The sequence below is a fragment of the Bactrocera dorsalis genome, chromosome 6 (assembly GCF_023373825.1).
Source record: "Bactrocera dorsalis isolate Fly_Bdor chromosome 6, ASM2337382v1, whole genome shotgun sequence".
NCBI lineage: Eukaryota > Metazoa > Arthropoda > Insecta > Diptera > Tephritidae > Bactrocera > Bactrocera dorsalis.
The window spans coordinates 11,899,620-11,922,261 of record NC_064308.1 but is presented as its reverse complement, the minus strand read 5'-3'; the positions used below and the strand labels follow the sequence as shown (position 1 = coordinate 11,922,261).

Below are 22,642 nucleotides of genomic sequence, written 5' to 3'. Positions count from 1 at the left end.
TTGTTGCGGCGCGATATTATTTGAGAATGTGGCGAAATGATCACGAATAACCTATGAAGTATGAGATTGTGCATTATCGCACTTCTTTGTTCATTAAATTCAGACATAGTAAAAATTGAAGAATTCACTTTTAGAGCCTCACAAAACGACGCGCATCTCAAATACTAATGAATATTTTGACGTGAAATTTAGCATAGATGTTTGTAATAGTACTACTAACTTACAGAAAAAAGTTACCGATTCGAAAAACACTCGAAGTATAAAATAAAAATTTACCTTTCAATTTGATAGTAGTATACCATCTCTGAGTTTTAAAGATTTAAGCAGACATACTCGTAGAGAAAGGGACTTTGTTTTATACTATGTAGTGATACATGTTTATATTGTAAAATCGATCGGTCCGTTAGGACCTTCCGCAGGACTAAGAGAATACCTGTGCAAATTTGCACGTCTTTCCGTGCTTTAATTTGGACGTTATGCGGGCACATAAGGCAATAGTTTTTAATTTTTATATAGTAAGTAAGATAATTTGCATTAGGTATGTTATCATAGTTTAACAATGCACACATATACATATATATTGAAAAAGATATTTTTGTTAGATCATTCGCGGGATTATTATTAAATTAGCTTTTATGCATTGCTCTAAGTAATAAGAATTTAGATTTAAGTCCCTCTTAATGTTGACGTGCTTAAATAACGTTTTATGTTTACACATGTTACAGTAGAAAGGGGATTACATTTGAATAAGAGACTTGGCAACGAGGGGAAATTATATTCAATCATAAAGAGGTCATAAAATTAAGTAAGAGCTCAAAATCAAAGCGATGCAAAGGAAATGCGATTAAAGCTGTTAAAAAACTTTGTGTGTCTCGTTATACTGTTGTTGTTTGAAATTAAGGGAGCAGTTGCCGATTTACATCATAGTGTATAAACTGATGCATTATAAAAGCGCCACACAAACAGATTTGGGTTTTTCTGTGGGCAACAGTTTCAGTGATAGCAAAAAATAAAATACGTATTACATTTCAGTCGCCTTTCTGAAACTCACGAACATAAAAAGTTCTGAAAACTATTAAATAATCAATTTAAATGCCAATATTATAATAAAATGAGATAACAAATAAAATAATCTATAAAGATTGTAAGAACTTTCAAATTTATAGTGGATACAGTTATTACCTAATCTTACGAATAAGTGTGAAGCACGTAATAAAGCTCTAAAATTTTAAAGTAATCCAATAACTGCCAGAAATTGTAAGTATCAAAAAAGTGTACCATGTTAAGTTAAGACAGACTTTAATATGCAAGCCGTAATGTTACGTGCAATATTTAAGAATACTCCGAAACCTTATTAAAAATTATAAGGGAGGGGCAAGTAATTTGATATTCGCGCAATTCTTGTGAACTAAAGTCAAGTTAAATATGTCGTGATGTCTTTTTATAAGCTATTAATAAAAAATTAGTATTCCTATTAACCGCAGTTGATAAAATACCGTGTCCGAGTCTGGGACATTAAATTTGAGCATCATATAGGAAGTACGATACGTTCGTGTTTTCATTATATTCAGTATATAGAGAGAAAAGACGATCAACTGGAATCATATCTTATATACTATTAGCTTATTTTACGGATCATGTGTTCCCCTAGACTTGTATCCTACTTTATATACTTACATATATTCTGTATTCTTTTCTAATCAGTTAAGGGTAGGATGTTGTTTATTTATATTTTTTATTGACTTTCGATCGTTTGGGAAAAAATTATGATGCACTACACCTGCTATCGACTAAAATTGGTGGCAGTACTTTTATGCGGCAGTTTCCATTGAGATGATTAAGCTTTCCATGTCATAACTATACAACTATTATATGATTTGTAACGAACAGATCTGGATTGTCGCGGAATAAATGCAACATTTCTCTTTTTGGGGAAAGTGCGCACAAATTTCGCGGTGAACCGACTCATACCTAATTCGATGGTTAACATTGAACGGTACGAGCCAATCGAAATGTTGACATCCTCCGAAAATTTCTTTAATGGTGATTCAACGATTTGCCAGTCCTTTTTTCACTTAATTCATATTTTCTTCTTTTCTTGACTCTCTGAGAACATTTTGCACAACCGATAAACGTTGCTTTTGTCCAAACTAACTTCACCATATGCCGCAGTCACCACTTGCAATGTGTCCGCGCACTTAGTTTTGTTTTTCACACAAAATTTATACAGATTCATTGACACTTTTTTTATAAGAAGCAAAAAACTTTCTTCGTATTCTGAATATATACATACACAAAGTTCTTTGAAGGCTACGTCAAAAAAAAAACAAAAAAAAAATTGTTTACTTGAATTGTCATTCTGTCACCATTATATATAATTTCAATTAGTACACGAAAACATTATTATCTCTTACTGTTAATAGAGTGCTTCAAACAAAATTTTGAATTTTTTTTTCAACTCTTACCCCCTCAAATATTACTGATTGGAAATATTAAAAATCTTCCCTCAAGACAGGCGCTGTAGCTTAACTCTAAGGGGTCGCTATATTTTTTTTTAAAGTTCCCATTCATTTAACATAGGAAATTTCATTTTTTCATTCAAACTAAAATTTCACCAACTAATTTTCGTTTCTCAAAAATAACCATCACCTTTTCAGAAAGTTCACTATTCAATCTTTAAAAATGTCTGTGCACAGAACAGCTTCAAGTCCACTTTCAACAAAATATGCCATAATTGTTCTCTCTCACTTTAAGCTATATCTTTATTGCAACCTCCCTGAACATTTTAAAAATAAGTTTTGGGTAATTTGGATTTTCGATTTACTTTTAAGTACTTGGGGAGGCCTGAGTCTCACAATTACAACACTAAATTCATATAAATGTAACAAAAAGATATACTAAGCATTTTACAACGTACAAGGAATGTATTAATGAACGAAAAAGAGATTTTTAAAAAAAGTAAAAGAATAGTATAATTTAACAAACAGTTTATCTTTAAAAAACACTTATTTTATAATTAACGTCGGCACGTGCATACGGTCAAGTCTCAAGTCTCGTCAAGTCATCATCTCTTCTACTGCGTTGTTGTCAATTGTATCAAGCTCTCATCGCCACGTGATATAATATTCATTGACTAAATCTTGAGCCAATTATGTTCTATCTATTGCGGTTTGCCTTTAGAAGTTGTATTATTTTTCTGGAAGGATCAGTTTGAAATTATACGCGTATACTGTGCAATGCTTCGAAAATATTTCTGTATATCTCAAATTATTATATACCCTTTAATCAACACCGCAGTTATTCGGTTATTCTTTTATGTTAGATGTCGGTTGATTTCTTATGAAAAAAAGCTGCCTTCTTCTGGAGCAACAATCAGTATAACCCTTATATTATGTAAGTATGGATACATAAGAAAATTAGTGTTCTCCCGCATTAGCTCTCTCTTGTCATTTATTTTACTTATTTCTTTCTTTTTTTAAAGTAATCAAATTTTCAAATGATTATAACATTAATGTTGAGTAAATGGTTATGATTTCCAATATAACTTTGGTATTTATGAATTATATTGAATTTTATAATAAAAAGTATGAAAAGTACCTTCTCACCAATTTCAGCCAAATCAGTTCAGCCACGCCTTTCTTTATATATATACAAGGAGCGTTCCAAAGTAAACAGGATTTAAAAAAACACACAGAACAAATAGTTTTTTCGGTAAAATCAATTTATTTTTTTGCACGGTCCAAAAGCATGTCGAAAGAGTGCTTTAGTTCGTTGGGGGGTATAGCCGCCAGTATCCCGGTGCAAGCCTTTTGAATGGACTCTGCGTTTGCACAACGCTTTCCTTTCATGGGCAAATGCATTTTTCCGAAAAGGCAGAAGTCACACGTTGCCATTTCAGGTGAATACGGGGAGTAGTAAATGGTTAAAATGTGATTTTTGGTCAAATAATCGTCCTTCGAATGTTGGATTTTGAGCAATTTTTGGCCGTTAGTTAACTTGTGCGAAACAAACCGTGCATACACCTTTCGTATGCCCAAATGTTTGGTCAAAATGCGATAAATCGATATTTTGGAGATGTTCAATTTCATTTCCATGAATTTCATCATCATTGAAATGATTGATCAATGAAATGAAATGATCATCATTCGGTTGATTTTTGATGAATTCACGCACAGTTTCGATGGAATGTCCAGTGATCACAGATTTTGATTGGCCCACATATTAATCGTCATTTATGTCCTCACGACCACTTTCAAAACGTTGAAACCACTCGTGTACTCTGCTACGGGATATATATCATCGTCATAAGCTTGTGTCATCAATTGAAACGTTTTGGTAAAAGTTTTACCATTTTTAAAACAAAATTAAATGTGGGCTCTTTGTTCAAAGCTCATTTTCATACTGATAACACAAACATACTGGCACTTAAAATGCTAAAACTTCACTTCCAATCTATGAAATGTCATGATATTCTCACTGGACAATCGATAAAGATGGTGCCACCAGGGACGCAAAAAGTCCTGTTTACTTTGGAACGCTGCTTGTATATACAAGTTAACATAGCAGATATTATCCCATATGCTGCTACTCTTGAAATATGTGCTGGGTTAATTTGTCTAACTAGAGCGCTAATGATCATTAAATGAAATGTTTTGATAACAGAGTATCAAAACCGGCTTAGAACTTTATTTGTTTTTACTTGTGCGGGCGCTTTAAAACAATGGGACTTTGCTAAGGAGTGCGGAATTACGGTACATCAATAGCATGATGTGTAACAATAGGCTAGGGTTAGAAGCATTTAATATTAGGTGATGAATTGTAAAGTTGGAGTTGAAAAAGGGAGTCATATCGCAGTGAATAAAAACCCCAATAACAAAACAATTTGTAACTGGCGCCCGACGGGTGGGCTTAAAAGAACTAAGGACTCAATAATATCTAAGGATCTGGCATAAGGATCAACATAAAAAATCCGTCTATAAAGAGACGAAGAAGCCTAAAATTCTAAGGACCACACCTTCACTTATTAAAAACTTGGATCTGGTTGACGTGTATCAACATAGAAAACCCTACCAATAAAATAAGACGGGGAAACTTGAAATTCGAAGGAGCTGACTGTATTACATTTATATTTACATATTAAAAACTGTAAGTGCTCTTTCAAACTGTTTTCAAGTGGTTTTCAGTAAATTCTACTATAAAAATATTAGATAAGAAGTAACTTAATTCTGAGCTACAAAAAAACCATAGGCAAATGCAGTTCGCGGAAACCTTTGCGGTAGGTAACACGTTTCAACCAAATAACAGAGGCCAGCTTTAATAGGCCAGCTTTAATGCCTCAGCGCCAAGTCATGGATCATAATAACCCATTGTTCCCCCGCTTCAATCGCAGTACCGTAACCAGGCCAGCTTCCTTGGAAGTCGACAATGGCACAAGTTTCTATAAACAGAGAACTAACCCTCAAAATATCACAAACGTACCACAACATAACTCATCGCAACATCAAATGCCCAAATATATTGGTAAACCACAGCTCTTAAATTCCGATTTGCCAGTAGCGTTCAAACGTTCCCATGACCAATTACATTCGGGTCGCTCACCGTTTCAAAAAATTTAAAAAGTTAATTCTATGCCAGAAGTAACAAGTGTTTTTTTGGAGGACGAAAAATATAAAGACTGCACTGATAGCTTTTATTACGAAACTGATTATTTAAACGAGTATGGAAATAACTATATTTCTAATAATGATCAAAATGTTAGTGATGAAAATACCGGTGAGGAAATTAATCATTTAAACTGCCGTTTATTACAAAAAAAGACAAAAACGGCCAGGAGCTGAGAATTTTGATAGATACAGGCACGTCAAAAAATTACATCAAGGACCTCCCTTTTATTCAAGGTATTAAACCCTTGGATAAACCTTTTAAATTGTCATCAATAAACGGACAAAATATAATTAACCGAAAATGCCTAATTAACATTTTAGATAATACCTCTACGTTTTTCTTGCTTTCGAATCTAAAAACGTTCGATGGTATCATAGGGTATGATTTCCTCAAAAACATTGATGCGAAAATTGATACTGGTAAGTGGTGTTTATTTTACCGAAACGGTAAAGTTAAATTTCAATAGTTATCATGCAATCAGGTTAATTCAATTGTAGCAAAAGAAGAGTCTGTATCTCCGTTAGTTCAAACGAGATTTCGTAAAATTATAGAAAAGAACAGTGACGCTTTCGTCGATCCTAATAGGGCTTTGCCATATAATACCACTGTTAAAGCAAAAATTCGAACAGATATTAATGACCCGATATATGTATAGTAAAAGTTATCCGTACCCGATTTCTGCGGCTCCATTCATCAATAACAAAATAAAAAATTTACTCAGAGATGGTATAATTAGGGAATCGTGTTCGCCATACAATTCTCCAGTTCACATATGTAGTTAACAAAAAAGGTTTTGATGAAGATGGTAAACCTAAATTAACCCATTTTCGGCCGCACCTAGATCCACCGCATTGATTTCATTTCAACTTTTTATTTTGATTATAATAAAAAAACACTCGATGCTTAACATTTTTTGAGATTGTTACATTGAGCCGTTTAGCCACGGATTCAGAAAGTTGCAAAATCGCATAAAATTATTGATTTCACGCAGATCTCGTTCATTTTCGACTTGGTGATTTTTCAAATTTGCTGGTCGATAAATCGACCAATGGCTGTAAATGGGTTAAGGATGGTGATATAATTCAGGAAATTGAACGAGAAAACAATCGCAGATCGATACCCCATACCGGATACAACCGTAATTTTGGCCAACTTAGGTAGATCCAAATTTTTTACAACATTAGACCTTAAGTCAGGGTTCTATCAAATTTTATTAAGTGAGGAAGACAGACAGAAAACAGCGTTCAATATAAATAATGGAAAATACGAATTTTGTAGGTTGCCTTTTGGTCTGAAAACGCACCAAGTATTTTTCAGAGAGCCATTGATGATATTTTACGCCAGGAAATAGGAAAATACTGCCATGTTTATGTCGATGACATAATTATATATTCCCCAGACGAAGAGTCACATTTACATCACATCGATTGTATCCTTCAGAAACTGGAAAAAGCGGGAACGAGAGTGTCTGTCGAAAAATCGAGATTCTTTAAAACTGAAGTGGAATTTATAAGATTCCTTGTATCTGAGAAAGGCATTAAAACTTGCCCAGATAAGATTTACGACATCATAAACTATGAACAACCAAGAACTTGGTTCTTGGTTTATCTGGGTACTACCGCCTTTTTGTGAAAGATAATGCTGCCATTGTAAAACCATTGACAGTTTATCTTCGCGGTGAAAATGAACAAGTGGGTGCCAAAAACGTTAGAATAGATTTTGACCAAGACGCCCTACGCGTATTCGAAAAATTAAAAAAAGTATTAGCCTCCGAAGACGTGCTTCTTCAATATCCTGACTACCAAAAACCCTTTGAGCTTATAATGGATGCTTCCTCTAATGCCTTAGGCGCAGTTTTATCGCAAAATGGGTGACCTATAACAATGATATCACGAACATTTTCTGCTAGTGAACAAAATTATGCCACCAACGAACGGGAGCTCGTAGCAATTGTATGGGCATTGAAGAAACTTCGTCACTACTTGTACGAAATTAAGGACGTCCATATTTTTACTGACCACCAACCGCTAATATTTGCTATGTCTGAAAAGAATCCCAATTCCAAGATGAAGAGGTGGAGATCATTTGTAGAGGAATTTTCTCCTACTTTTCATTTCAAACCCGGAAAAGACAATAAGGTAGCTGACGCACTTTCGCGACAGTTTGTCTCCACTTTGAATGATACCGCCTCTAACGAAACCGTACACAGCGAAGAATCTTCTTCCAATACAATTAAAACGGTTAACTGTCCAGTCAATCAATTTAAAACTCATGCAATCCATTGCGATCTTCCAACCCTAGCATAAATACAAAATACATTAGTATCGGCCTTTCCGGTACTCAATTTCTCCATACCGAAATCATGGTCATAGATTTACCTAATAACAAGTATGGAAGGGCTAAGTTCGAGTGTCACCGAACATTTTATACTCTCGCATGATAAAGTGATAATCGAGATTTCATTATCCGTCATTTACATATTTTTTTATTTTTCTGTAAAATTAATTAGATTAGTAGTTCCTGAGGTATGGTTTTTGGTTCATAAGTGGGCGACGCCACGCCCATTTTCAATTAAAAAACAAAAAAAAAAAAAACTTGGGTGCAGCTTCCTTCTGCCATTTCTTCCGTAAAATTTAGTGTTTCTGACGTTTTTTGTTAGTCGGTTAACGCACTTTTAGTGATTTTCAACATAACCTTTGTATGGGAGGTGGGCGTGATTGTTATCCGATTTCTGGTATTTTTGAACTGTATGTGGAAATGCCTGAAGGAAACGACTCTACAGAGTTTGGTTGACATAGCTATAGTAGTTTCCGAAATATGTACAAAAAACTTAGTAGGAGGCGGGGCCACGCCCACTTTTCAAAAAAATTACGTCCAAATATGCCCCTCCCTAATGTGATCCTTTGTGACAAATTTCACGTTAATATCTTTAGGCTTATGGCTGAGTTATGACACTTTATAGGTTTTCGGTTTTCGCCATTTTGTGGGCGTGGCAGTGGGCCGATTTTGCCCATCTTCGATCTTAACCTTTTTATGGAGCCAAGAAATACGTGCACCAAGTTTCATCATGATATCTCAATCTTTACTCAAGTTACAGCTTGCACGGAAAGACTGACGGACAGACAGACATGCGGATTTCAACTCTACTCGTCACCCTGATCACTTTGGTATATATAACCCTATATCTGACTCTTTTAGTTTTAGGACTTACGAACAACCGTTATGTGAACAAAACTATAATACTCCCTTAGCAACTTTGTTGTGAGAGTATAAAAATGATCAGTTGGAAGTAATAGCAACAGAGCATAATCGAGCTCATCGTGGGTTACACGAAAATTTTCGCCAATTTTCCACTAACTATTTTTTCCAAACATAAAAAAATTATTGAAAACAATGATTGCTAACTGCAAGATATGCTTGGAAAATAAATACCAACGTGAACCACCTGATCCGGGAATTGGTAAATCTCCTATTCCAAACCTTCCAGGAGAAATTCTCCATTTAGACATTTTTATAACTGGTAAGCAACTTTTCTTGACGTGTCTAAACAAATTTTCTAAATTTGCTATCGTAAAGCCAATTGATTCAAGGACAACAGTAGATGTTAAGAATGCTTTATTAGAAATTTTGTTAGTATTTAGTAACACAAATACCATGGTTTCTGGTAACGAGAAGGCGTTTCAATCGAATACCATAAAATCGTTACTTAGGGATAAAATTCGGAATAGATCAATTTTTTGTACCCACCCTTCATAGTGAAAGTAATGGTCAGGTGGAAAGGTTTCATTCCACATTATTGGAAATATCACGATGCATAAGAGACCAACAGAAACTGGATGATGTAATTTAATTGGTACTTTTAACAGCATATAAGTATAATTATAGCATACACTCGGTAACCAAAGCGAGGCCAACCGATATCTTTCACAATTTCACGGAAGAAAATCTAATTGAGATAAGAAAACTGCTACTTAAAACTCAGGAGAAAACTTTGCATAGGAATAATAAGGATAAAACATTGAAAACTTATAATCCTGAAGAAAAGGTTTTTTTGAGGCGAAATAAAAGGCTTGGGAATAAATTCCATAAGGTCTTCGTGGAAAAAGTAAACGAAAAAGATCTTGGCACCACGGCTTTGATTAATGGAAAGAAAATTCACAAAAGCAATCTCCGTTAAGCGAAATTTCTATAATTTTTAATTGCGGGCGGTTTAAAACAATGGGACTTTGCTAAGGAATGCGGAATTACGGTACATCAATAGCATGATGTGTAATAATAGGCTAGAGTTAGAAGCATTTAATATTAAGTGATGAGTTTTAAAGTTGGCGTTGAAAAAGCGAGTCATATCGCAGTGAATAAAAAACCCAATAACAAATCAATTTGTAACTTACATATATGCATATATATTGTATATATAGATTCCTCGCTAGAGAGCTCCAATAATAAACGCTACTTAATTCGAAGTGCTATAGGGAGAACCGCGGCCTCCGACGCGTTATTTATAGGAACGTTCCCGCCGTAATGGCCGGCCGGTACCACCGAAAGCGATACGTCCCGGAAATTTTGAATCTGTAATATCTTCGAAAATATTCATTGAAATCATACGTACAGTGTATAGATAAATCAATATGAAATCAACAATGAAGTTAAAGTATTTAATTGTAAACGGATTAATGCTGTATTGGTTAAAATCGCTTCGGAAATTAGCCATTATTTATCGTAAAAATTAAATGCAAAAAATGTTATTGTGGGATATCCATAAAAGCTAGAAATATTACTGTGATCGAATTGAAAGGTGTATTTTGACCATTTCATCTTCTCAAAGTAATCCCCTCTAGCTGCAATACACTTATGCCAACGAATTTTCCAGTCATCATAGCACTTGGAAAAATCCTCCGTCCTACCGATTCGAAAGACACGCGAAGTATAAATTAAAAATTCGCCTTTCAATTTGATAGTAGTATACCATCGCGGAGTTTTAAAGATTTAAGCCAACATAGAGAAAGGGACTTTGTTTTATACTATGTAGTGATACATGTATATATTGTAAAATCGATCGGTGCAACATGTTTTCGTTAGGACCTTCTGCAACTAAAGGAATACCTGTGCAAATTTTCACGTACTGTGGTTTGGACGTTATGCGGTCACATAACGCAATAGCTACTAATTTTTATATTTTTACTAGCTGACCCCGCAGGCGTTGTCCTACGTGAAATTATGTGTTTTGAAATTAAAAAAAAGTTGAATTTATGTTGTGTTGTAAATCACTTATTTGCAATTTTTCTACATTTTTTTCAATGGAACGCAGCTTGATAAACATAATTTTTTGGTTTCTATTCCGGTGCGTAAATGTACAGAGAAGATAACATTTCCAGATTTATGCCACGCACTTCTAGCGCCTATCCTTGTGTCCTCTTGATTGTAATCACAAATGCAATTTTCTCTGGAATCTGAATACGTTTGAACTGAAGAAACAAATCGTTGGGACTGAAAGGAATTCGTAGAATTCGATAGCTGCGGCACAATCAGTCGGGTTTCATTACATAGTTTCGGCGCATGAAGATTGCGAAACATAATAATGACAGATCCACCTTTGAGACGCAAATAATGCGGCGGCATACTTAGCCTCTCTAAAGAATTTACAAATTTCACTTGATAATTCACGCCTTCGTCTTCATTTTCAAGACGATCGATCGATTTGTATGAGCTCATATCTCCCGGAAGTTGACTTTGAATCTTTCAGTTTAAGTCATTAACATCGATATTTTTGGAAGCTAAAATTCCGCGTGCGCTCATGGAATAGTTGTAACGATATTTGGCCAATGTCAGTATAAACATTCGTGATGAGTTTTTCATTGAAGTGAATTGACCAAAGGCAGGTGAATTGATATCAAGACACTGGAAGCATCGGAGTTTGTCCATTTCCAATACTTAGCGAATACGATGTAAAATGTGTTCGACAATGTTATTTTTGTTTGTAGCCCATAATTGTCGCGGAGTTGAAGGCCGATCGAAATGATCATAGCTAAAAGTGTGCAAACTTCAGTGGCATGCGTAGTAGCTGTCGCATGGTCCATCTATTTATTCCAGTGAATATCATTTGGTGTCCGCAAGGTCCATGAACCATATTCGTCTTCACCACTTCGTATAATTCGGGATCTATCTCTGGATCAGGAACTTCCGCAGAAATGATTTCATCAATTTGTTCTGGTGTAACCACCATCCAACTCCAACTCAACAGAGTACATCCAGCGTCTAACAGCGTCATATATACGTTCCTTCAAGATAAAATCCATCAAACATAGTAGCTGTTTAAAAAATCGTGCTATGACATCGTGACGATCACTTGCCGATTGACCGCGATTCAATAATTTCGTAATCTGTGGCCATTTTGCATTGCAGGTGAATGTAACAAAAAAATCAGGCCATCCATAATTGCGCACGTACATATGTCATCGCATCCTGCGAGTACTCGTGCATATTCCTTGGGCTGCCAATGTATTTTGATGGCAAAAAGAACGCCGACCACTATTAGGGCAACTTCTTCGTGGCAACGTAACAAATTTTCTATCTGTAATTGATCATTTTGTACACATCAATAATTTACTATTCATATAGCCGAAATAAAGAAAGAAAACGACAGAATTGAACGATACAAATAACTTCCAAATAAATCAATTGAAAGATAAAAACAAAAAATAAAAAATAAAAATTGTGTAAAAAAACACTTCGTGGAATTTTCCAACTTTCCTCATGAAAAAGTATAAGGTTTTTTTAATTTCTTAACATTCCTAGATCCACAACGAACAACCTCTGAAAATTTCATGAAGAATGGGTCAGCTGTTCTTGAGCCCTTGCGTTACTAACAAACAAGCATTCATTTTTATTTACAGTACAAGGGGTTTTAGCCTCGAGCTGCGTTTCATAAAATAAACTACATATTTTTAAATTTTTTATTTCTAACAAAATTCTAAAGTTTAAAAATATATTTTGACTCATGCAAATTATTCCTCTACTCAATTTTTCAGTTTGTACAATTTGGTAACAAAATGTTTTGCTTCATAGGAGCCTCCACCTCATTTTACTACAGTTTAGGGCTCTGTTGAGATTCATTTTTGTGAAATCGCCACATCTAATTCTATTTATCAGCCGAAAGCCTATGATGCTAGCGCTGCGTACTTTAGTTTATATAATAATTGTTTATTATGTAAGCTTCAATAAAATAAAAAATTCTAATTATCTCTTTATACGCGCGTTTATCATTTAAATATAACGGGAAATCCATATGAATCTATCAAATCTGTACGAACTGAATTCAAACGATATAAATAAAGAGAGACATGTGTTGGTATTGTACATTTTGCTCTAACATTTCAGAATTTGCACGCCCTTATCAGTGTTTTGCAGCTTTAGCTCAATATTAAATAAGATTATCTGTCTAAATTTAACATTCGCTGTTATAAGTAAGTAATGATTTATTATTAATTTACGGTCGTAAGTGGGTTAAAAATTAACATTTTCTGATTTTTTTGCGTGAAACGTCTTTAAAATCGCGCCGAAACATACGGGTAGCGGTAAAAAGTGGACCGTAACGAAAAGGGTTATATCATTATACCTTAATAATTAAAAAACTATTAGTCTTAGAAACAACAAACAAAAATGTGGTGTGAATATTTCGCTTATATAGTTAGCTCGCTGTTATGACATTGAGCTCATGTCAGGGTCGAGCGGGGTGGCGGGGGAGGCATACTGCGTTAACTGTGCGAAACCGGCGCTCTCATCTCTCGTGACTCCGACTATATAACGCTGTGATTCTTTCGTGTGTTTGTCAAGTTTATTTAAACCGATTGATTTATACAAAAGTGTAATTTAGACAGTATTTATATTTAAAACAACCAGAAAGTGATAATAAATACTGTATACTCTCGAAAAGTAAATTCTCAGAAAGTAAATAGTCGCGGAAAAGTAAATCACCTTTAAGATTACACATGCACCTCGAAAAAGTAAATTTTTTAATTTACTTTTCAGAGAATGTGATAAAAAAATTCGAAACGAAGCAAGCAGCGTTTTTTACGATGTTGCAAAAACACTTACTCTCTTGTTTATCGCGTCTGTTTAGTAAATAAACTTTGAGATATGTACATATGTAAATGGTCAGAAAATATATTGCAAAAGAAAAAAAACAAAAGAATATTCAAAATTTTTTCTCCTCATAATAAATACATATGTTTTTCATGTAAATCCATATGTTTTATTGAAGCAAATAAATGAATGAATTTTTTAAGTTTAAAAATGCATTTAATATTATAAAAACAGATAATTTATGTATATATTTGGAAAAGTAAATTATTCGAAAAAGTAAATTACCCAAAATACCAATCGATTTACTTTTCGAGAGTATACTGTATATAAAAATTTTGGTATGTCGGCCTCAGCTCGTGCAAGAGCCAACCAGAAATATAAATTACGGCTATCGTTACAAAGAGGGGCTATGGGCCACGCATAGGTACCCCAATGTCCGGCGTCGAGCGAGCGAGACGGTTTCGGGAACGTCGCAAAGCTGCTGCTGCCGACCTCGCGAGTACCTCTACCACTGGAATACCTATACTTATGGACATAAAGAATGAACAGACGATCGATAGATCTATTGGATCTGCCATAGAACTGAGTGATGTCAATGTCAGTAGAAGTGAAGCAATGCAAAATCACTGGCGTTCAACAGACAAACATTTGAAAATAGTATTTGAGCTGCCATACAAACTGATCGATCGGAATAAAGTTCTTCTATGGAAAACTTTCACATTTGGCAAGATATATTCACGAAATTTGGTATTTTCTAAGGCAACAATGTAATCTTCGAAGAAATTGTTCAGATCGGCTTACTATAGCATATATCTTGTATGGAAAACTTTCACATTTGACAAGGTATATTCATGCAATTTGGTACGGATTTCTACTTAAGGTAATAACATAATCTTCGAAGAAATTGTTCAGATCGGTTTACTATAGCATATAGCTGCCATACAAATTGAACGATCGGAATCAAGTTCTTGTATGGAAAATTTTCACATTTGATAAGATATATTCACGAAATTTGGTATAGATTATTTATTAAAATACTTAAAACAGCGTGAATCTTGTTATCATTTCAATCTTTTACTTTAAAAGCATTTCGCTAACATGGACGTTTCACGTTAAAACCAACGGCCGTGTGCCTCGGCACAGCCCTATCCGATTTATTTTACAAACCATTCTCATTGGATTCCCTTCAAAGTGGTTCAGGCCATTTTTCATTTCATGCAACCGCTAAGGGAGCCATAGCGAACAGACTAAAACCCAACTTATTTTTATATACAAGGTGCTTTCCAAAGTAAGCAGGACTTCTTGAATCTAACATCCCCTGGTAACGCCATCTATATGTCGACTAGTGCGTTAGAATCTGCTATCTTTATCGATTATCCAGTGAGATTTCATGTCATTTCAAACCGACAATCATTTCATTGATTGGAAGGAAAGTTATAGCGTTTTAAGTGTCAGTATGTTTTTGTTATCGGCTATAATCGCGTAAGCGGTGTCTACGCCAATTAAGAAGATGTATGTGTTATCGGTGCGAAAATGAGCTTCGAACAAAGAGCCCACATTAAATTTTGTTTCAAAATTGGTAAAACTTTTACCGAAACGCTTCAATTGATGAAACTAGTTTATGGCGATGATTGCCTATCCCGTAGCAGAGTGCACGAGGGATTTCAATGTTTTCAAAGTGGTCATGAGGATAGAAATGATGATCCACATGTGGGCCAATCAAAATCCGTGATCGCCGGAAATTCCATCGAAACTGTGCGTGAATTCATCAAAAATCATCCGAAATCATCATTGAAATTCATGGAAATGGAATTGAACATTTCCAAAACATCGATTTATCGCATTTTGACCGAACATTTGGGCTTACGAAAGGTGTGTACGATTTGTTCTGTACAAATTGAAAATTTGCTCAGAATCCAACATGCGAAGGACCAATTGTGACCGATTATTTGACCAAAAATTACATTGTAACTATTAACCACTTCCCGTATTCACCTGATATGACACCATGCGACTTCTTCCTTTTCGAAAAAATGCATTTGCAGACGTAGAGGCCATTCAAAAGGTTTGCACCGGCACACTGGCGGCTCTACCGGCCAACGACCTAAAGCACTTGTTTAAATGAGTTAAGCATCCGCCCACTCTACCCGAAAAAACTGGCGTACCTTAATAAAACAGCTCAGTTCACCGCAGCAGATGACACTAAAACAGAACTCACCACATCTGTACACCAATCCACTCCGCAAAAAGGATGGACAATAAAAAAGCAGACACTTCGTCATAGACACTTCGCACATCAATGTTCGTTGCTTCGACACCCAATCCGCGCGCTGCAAGTATCTCTCGCTTATACATCATAAACATATACTAAATCGGATCAATCATTATTCAACAACTAATTCGACCGGGAATCTGCACATATCGTCATTTTCATTTATACGATCATATCTTGGCATGTAGCGAATGCCTTTATATACTTATCATAAATTTTTATTGTTAAATGTGAAGTGTCTAAATTCATATATTTAATTAAAGGAAATTGTATTGAAAAATATCAAAGCATTTTTCTTGCCTCCGTTTAATCATGGTCCTTCGAGCCTTAACGAAAGGCACCTTCGGATTTCAACAGAGAAATCAATGTAAACAGAAAACATGGTAGCAGAAATCAATCGACAATAAAGGTGAAATATAAACATAAAAGCGCCGTGAAAAAATAAAACAAATACAAATTACAACAGAGAAATATACATACATGTGTATATAACAAAAAACAACCAACCAGGTGCTGGGAAAAAACAAAAATAAAACAAATATAAACATAAATATATGAAAAAAGATCAGTGACGCGCAAATATACATATATATGTATGTAGTTACATATATGCATAACTTTTTATTTACTGGCATAACGCAAAAAATAAAAAGAGGTGACAAAAAGTGACAATTGTGAAAACACAAAAATAAAACACTAACTCACCTTTATAGAAACAAATACAACACAGTGCAATGGTAAAACAGAAATCATAAATTAATAATATTCGGGCGCGAACATAAAAGAACAACAAAAACCCGCGAAATTTAAAAGCGCCTACACAATAAAACACAAATCGGGCGCGAAAAACTAAAGCACCTGATAAAAAAAAAAAGACGTTCGGGCGCGAATAACACCCGAAATAACGCTGAAATCAAATAGAACGAACTGGAAGTGGAGAAGGAGTTGACAAACAACATTCCAAGTCATACCAGCTGGAAACGATTCGGAGAAGAGCACAGAAATTTAACCAAATGCACACACATACATACATATGTACAGTCGGATAATGCCCAAAAGCCCTCATTGGAAAACAGAGTGAGCGTATTATGTCCATAATTTATTTAATTTATGCACATACATATGCATGTCTATTTTTCAAAAATTTTTCCAAAAAAAAATTTATAATAACTTTGTGTTCTCAAAACACCAAATTATCAAAAAAGAAAATCAAGTATTTAATTGTAACATATTTCCGGCAGTCCTCCTTATACTTCATAAAGCATTAGGCACGATTGCATACAACAAAAACGGAAAAAATTAATATATTTTTATACCAAAACATCTTGACAAAGTAAATATTCACATATAAAAATGTGCTTCTTTTGTTTTCAATTCCCTTTTAAATCTCTCTCTCTTTTACGAGAAAATTAAATAACTTTTACATATATACAAAAAAAAAATATATCAACAAAATTTAGATAAGTTGTAAGAACTATTCAAAATATTTATTAATACATTTGTACACACACATACTCGTATTATAAGTCCGCATTGGCAATTATCCGGCAATACCACTTGTTCTTTGGTAAACAAAAACAAGCAGGATTGCGTGTAAAAAGCGAATTGATCTCTCTAACGAGCTCTCAATTGCTTACGAACAAAGGCAAACAAAAACAAGCAGGATTGTATACAAAAAGCGAGTTGATCTCTTTAACGAGCTCTCAATCGCATAATCATAAACACACAAACAATTCCTGCATACTTATGTAAATAGCGCATTGATCTCCTCAGCGAGCTCTCAATCGCACAAAACATAAGTACCTTAATAAGCACATACATATATACATACAAGTCCAAGTATTAGGGTGTACCTAAATACTAACATAAGGACGTAAAAAGTGTTAGTAAATTTAAAGTGCGGATATTTTCAAACTTCAAACTAAAATATAAATAAACAATATCGTTTATCAAGTAAATAAGAAACGGTAATAATAAAAAATAAAGAAACCGTTTTATACGAAATTTATTGAAAAGAGAATTCGGTTTACACTGAGACAAATTTAACTCATTTTGACAAATATTTTACTATACAGTAAAAATAATGAATAATAATAAAAATCAAAATACACCTACAGGAGCTACACGCTCAAAAGAGGTTGTTAAATTCATTTCCCAAAGTGATAGTTTAATAAGATACAGCACTAGATTTGCCTCCTTACCGATTCACGAAACCTCTGAATCGTTATTAGAAATCAAAAATCAAAATCTTACGAATTTTTGCACTCGCTTCCAAGCGGCTCATGACGCCATTCTAGATTCTGACGATTCAGATACACATAATTTTAAATCCTCGGCTTATGCAATATACGAAAACTGCTTAGACCAATTCGAAGAAACAAAAGCTATGATCGCCGATCAACTAAAGCTCATTAAAGCAATTGCACCTACTCCCCACAGTAGAGTAGAGCTGTCACAAATAGACAATCAAGAGGCAAGTTCAGGCATCCAACTCAAGGTGCCTGCATGTGATACAGAAACCTTTTACGGAGGTTATGAAGAATGGCCGTCCTTCCGGGACATGTTCACAGCCGTTTACATCAACCATCCACAACTATCAAAGGCACAAAAAATGTACCACCTCCGATACAAAACAAAGGGTCAAGCAGGCGAAATAGTTAAACAGTTCGCATTAAATGACGACAATTTCAATTTGGCTTGGGAAGCTCTAAAAGCAAGATACGAAAATGACAGAATACTGGTCGATAAGCAAGTAACGACACTATTAAACTTGCCTAAAATCAAGAAAGAAACAAGTGAAGAATTTGTAAGACTACAATCCACTGTTTCAAATTGTTTGTCGGTTCTATCGACACTAAATATTCCCACAGACAGCTGGGACCCAATTCTGGTAAACATTTGCACCGCCGCATTATCAGAAAAGTCGTTACTTCTATGGGAGCAATCGCTCTCATCACGAAAAAAGTGCCCAACGTGGCAACAAATGAAAGAAAGAAAAATAAAGCAAACATAATTTTTAACAAAATACAATCGTTCACATCCGAACAAAGAATACATACGTCATGCGAACTATGTACAGGAGGGCATAAACTCAAAACTTGCGAGAAGTTTAAAACATTAAATATAAACGATAGGAACAACTTCGTCAGGTCAAAAAGACTCTGCACAAGCTGCTTGTCCCATACACATAATCTTAAAATTTGCAAAAGCAAATTTAATTGCTTATATTGTCACAAAAGACACAACTCAATGCTTCATTACAGCAGATATCCTATCTCATCCCAAAGAAGCGCTTATACAAAAAGAAGATCCACGGGTTTAATTGCAAAAGCAAAACCCGAAACCCAAAATTCAGCAAATTGCCAAGAGGCACCATGTGGCTCAAAGGCGCAAAAAACTCAAACGCTGCACAGCCAAACACAAAGTGGACTAGTTACAAAACTAGTTATCACCACACCAACTCAAGTTGAGAAAAAATCAAACAAATGCCTTAATTCACAATTAAGGAAAGTTCAAGAGATAGAGAAACTTCCCCGAATATTAAATAAAACTCCACCAGATCAGTATTGTAAGCGCTACTCGAAAGCTACAACTACTCGATCAAATAATGGCCGGTACGTCGTACGACTACCCCTAAAGCCACAATTTTTTAATACTCTACAAATTGGAATTAAAAACAAAGTCAGAGTTACCTCCGACACTCCAATTATTAAAAGCACATAGAACTTTTGGGACCCGCAGGATGGCTTTCGCCAAATGATGAAAAAAAAATCTTAGAGCGGTGGCGGGCTACTAAACGCCAAATTAGTGCATAAGCACTTAAACATTAAATATAGCAAAAGTGTCTCAAAAAGTAAAAACACGAAAAAAATCGACACTTTTCATACAATATTGCCCCACAGAGGCCTAAATTGTAAAATAGAAAAAAAAACTAACAAAAGCAGATATCGCTCTTATCGCCCCTACATAAGCGCTCCTCATAAGGGTAGTTGGTGAGAATCTGTTATAAAGCATGAACATCCCACTTAAAAAATTATAATTCTAATGAAGCCGTTCGCAATTACCGGCCACTCTCTCGCAAGATCCCTCTATTGGCACAGCCCTAACTCCAGGGCTAGGGAGTACCCATTCTGGCCATATCTGAGTCAGGCGTGGAGTTACTATCCTTCATAAGCCAAGAATAAATTGAATGCAAACAATTGCCGATAATACAGAAAAGGCAAATACTAAGCAACCGGTATACCATACCAATGAAATAAGAAATTTAAAAAACCACAAAAAAAAATGAATAAAAGCAAACAACGCATCCACATGTTTACTATAATAATAAGTCGGATAAACCCGCAAAATATGCACCTAAAAGTAAATAAATAACAAATATTATGTTTAAAAACCAAAGGCATTTTCTGGATTTACAGCATGTATTCTGCGCCCTCGGCATCTCTACTAGCAGTACGCCTACTATGCAGTAGCATATATGTACATACGCAATACTAGGCAAAATATTTGCCTAGGGGGCCCAGGATGTTTAAATGAGTTGAGCATCCGCCCACTCTACCCGAAAAAACTGGCGTACCTTAATAAAACAGCTCAGTTCATCGCAGCAGATGACACTACAACAGAACTCACCACATCTGTACACCAATTCACTCCGCAAAAAGGATGGACAATAAAAAAGCAGACACTTCGTCATAGACACTTCGCACATCAATGTTCGTTGCTTCGACACCCAATCCGCGCGCTGCAAGTATCTCTCGCTTATACATCATAAACATATACTAAATCGGATCAATCATTATTCAACAACTAATTCGACCGGGAACCTGCACATATCGTCATTTTCATTTATACGATCATATCTTGGCATGTAGAGAATGCCTGAATGACTGATGAATGACTTATCATAAATTTTTATTGTTAAATGTGAAGTGTCCAAATTCATATATTTAATTAAAGGAAATTGTATTGAAAAATATCAAAGCATTTTTCTTGCCTCCGTTTAATCAGCACTCTTTCGACATGCTTTTGGAACGCTCAAAAAGCTGTATTGAAGCAGAAGGAGACTATTTTGAATATAATAACTAAATTGATTTTGCTAAAAAAGCCATTTGTTCTGGTTTTTTAAGTCCTGTTTATTTTGGAATGCACATTGTATATATGTAAATATTTGGTATATAAGATAATTTGCATTAGTTATGTTAGCATAAGTTGAACAATACACACACATACATATATTGAAAAAAAATATTTTTCTTAGGTCATTCATGGTATTATCCGTTATATAAAAAAAACTGAATTCTGATAAGTTGTTTCCCTGTTATTAAATTAGCTTTAATGCATTGCTCAAAGTAATAAGAATTTAGAATTAAGTCCCTTTTAATTTTGACGTGCTTAAATAACATTTTATGTTTACACATGTTACAGTAGAAAGGGGATTACATTTGAATAAGAGACTTGGCAACGAGGGGAAATTATATTCAATCATAAAGAGGTCATAAAATTAAGTAAGAGCTCAAAATCAAAGCGATGCAAAGGAAATGCGATTAAAGCTGTTAAAAAACTTTGTGTGTCTCGTTATACTGTTGTTGTTTGAAATTAAGGGAGCAGTTGCCGATTTACATCATAGTGTATAAACTGATGCATTATAATAGCGCCACACAAACAGATTTGGGTTTTTCTGTGGGCAACAGTTTCAGTGATAGCAAAAAATAAAATACATATTACATTTCAGCCGCCTTTCTGAAACTCAGGAACATAAAAAGTTCTGAAAACTATTAAATAATCAATTTAAATGCCAATATAATAATAAAATGAGACAACAATAAAATAATCTGTAAAGATTGTAAGAACTTTCAAATTTATAGTGGATACAGTTATTACCTAATCTTACGAATAAGTGTGAAGCACGTAATAAAGCTCTAAAATTTTAAAGTAATCCAATAACTGCCAGAAATTGTAAGTATCAAAAAAGTGTACCATGATAAGTTTAGACAGACATTAATATGCAAGCCGTAATGTTACGTGCAATATTTAAGAATACTCCGAAACCTTATTAAAAATTATAAGGGAGGGGCAAGTAATTTGATATTCGCGCAATTCTTGTGAACTAAAGTCAAGTGAAATATGTCACTACTAGCGTAAACCCGCGCCACCGCTCCTCTTTGTTGTCGAGGATATCATCGTGATAGCAATATAATGGAATAGTTAAATTGGAAATCTACATATTTTGTTGACTTCACAAATCGTGTCAGAGTGAAATTTTCGAGAAATAGTTTTTTTTGCCTTATCGGATACTTTGCACCATAATAAACATTCCTTCGAATATTGAAATCGGAATTTATCTTTTTGAAATTTGTGCGTTAGATCAAAATTACGGCGCAATCGCGGACATCGCGCAGGAACTTTTTTTTTACGTGTCATTTTAACTATTTATTTAACTATTGTACACCCAATAAATAAACATAAAAAAATCATTTTGTATTCGTCATGAACGTATTATTTATTTATTAAAAATCGGACTGATTAGTTAATTTCAACATTAAAAAAAATTGCAAAAATCAGTGATTTTTCGGAGGGTAACACTGAGACGATCCCTTAAGGCAGGGATGGGCACATTTTTAGCCC

The 22,642-nt window shown here is 34.6% G+C and overlaps 1 protein-coding gene across 6 annotated transcripts in view; it reads left to right on the top strand.

Moving 5' to 3' along the window:
• The first annotated feature begins 940 nt into the window (after positions 1–940).
• LOC115066076 (sodium- and chloride-dependent GABA transporter 1) overlaps positions 941–22,642 on the top strand; it is a 373,293-nt gene continuing 351,591 nt past the window's right edge. For 2 of the 6 annotated variants that reach the window (XM_049459651.1, XM_049459648.1), the window contains exon 1: positions 956–1,257. The gene's annotated coding sequence lies outside the window, so the exon portion shown is untranslated. Of the gene's footprint in view, positions 1,258–3,322; positions 3,394–21,734; positions 21,974–22,642 lie in introns of those variants that run through there. The other 4 variants (XM_049459650.1, XM_049459653.1, XM_049459649.1 and 1 more) reach the window with 4 other exon arrangements.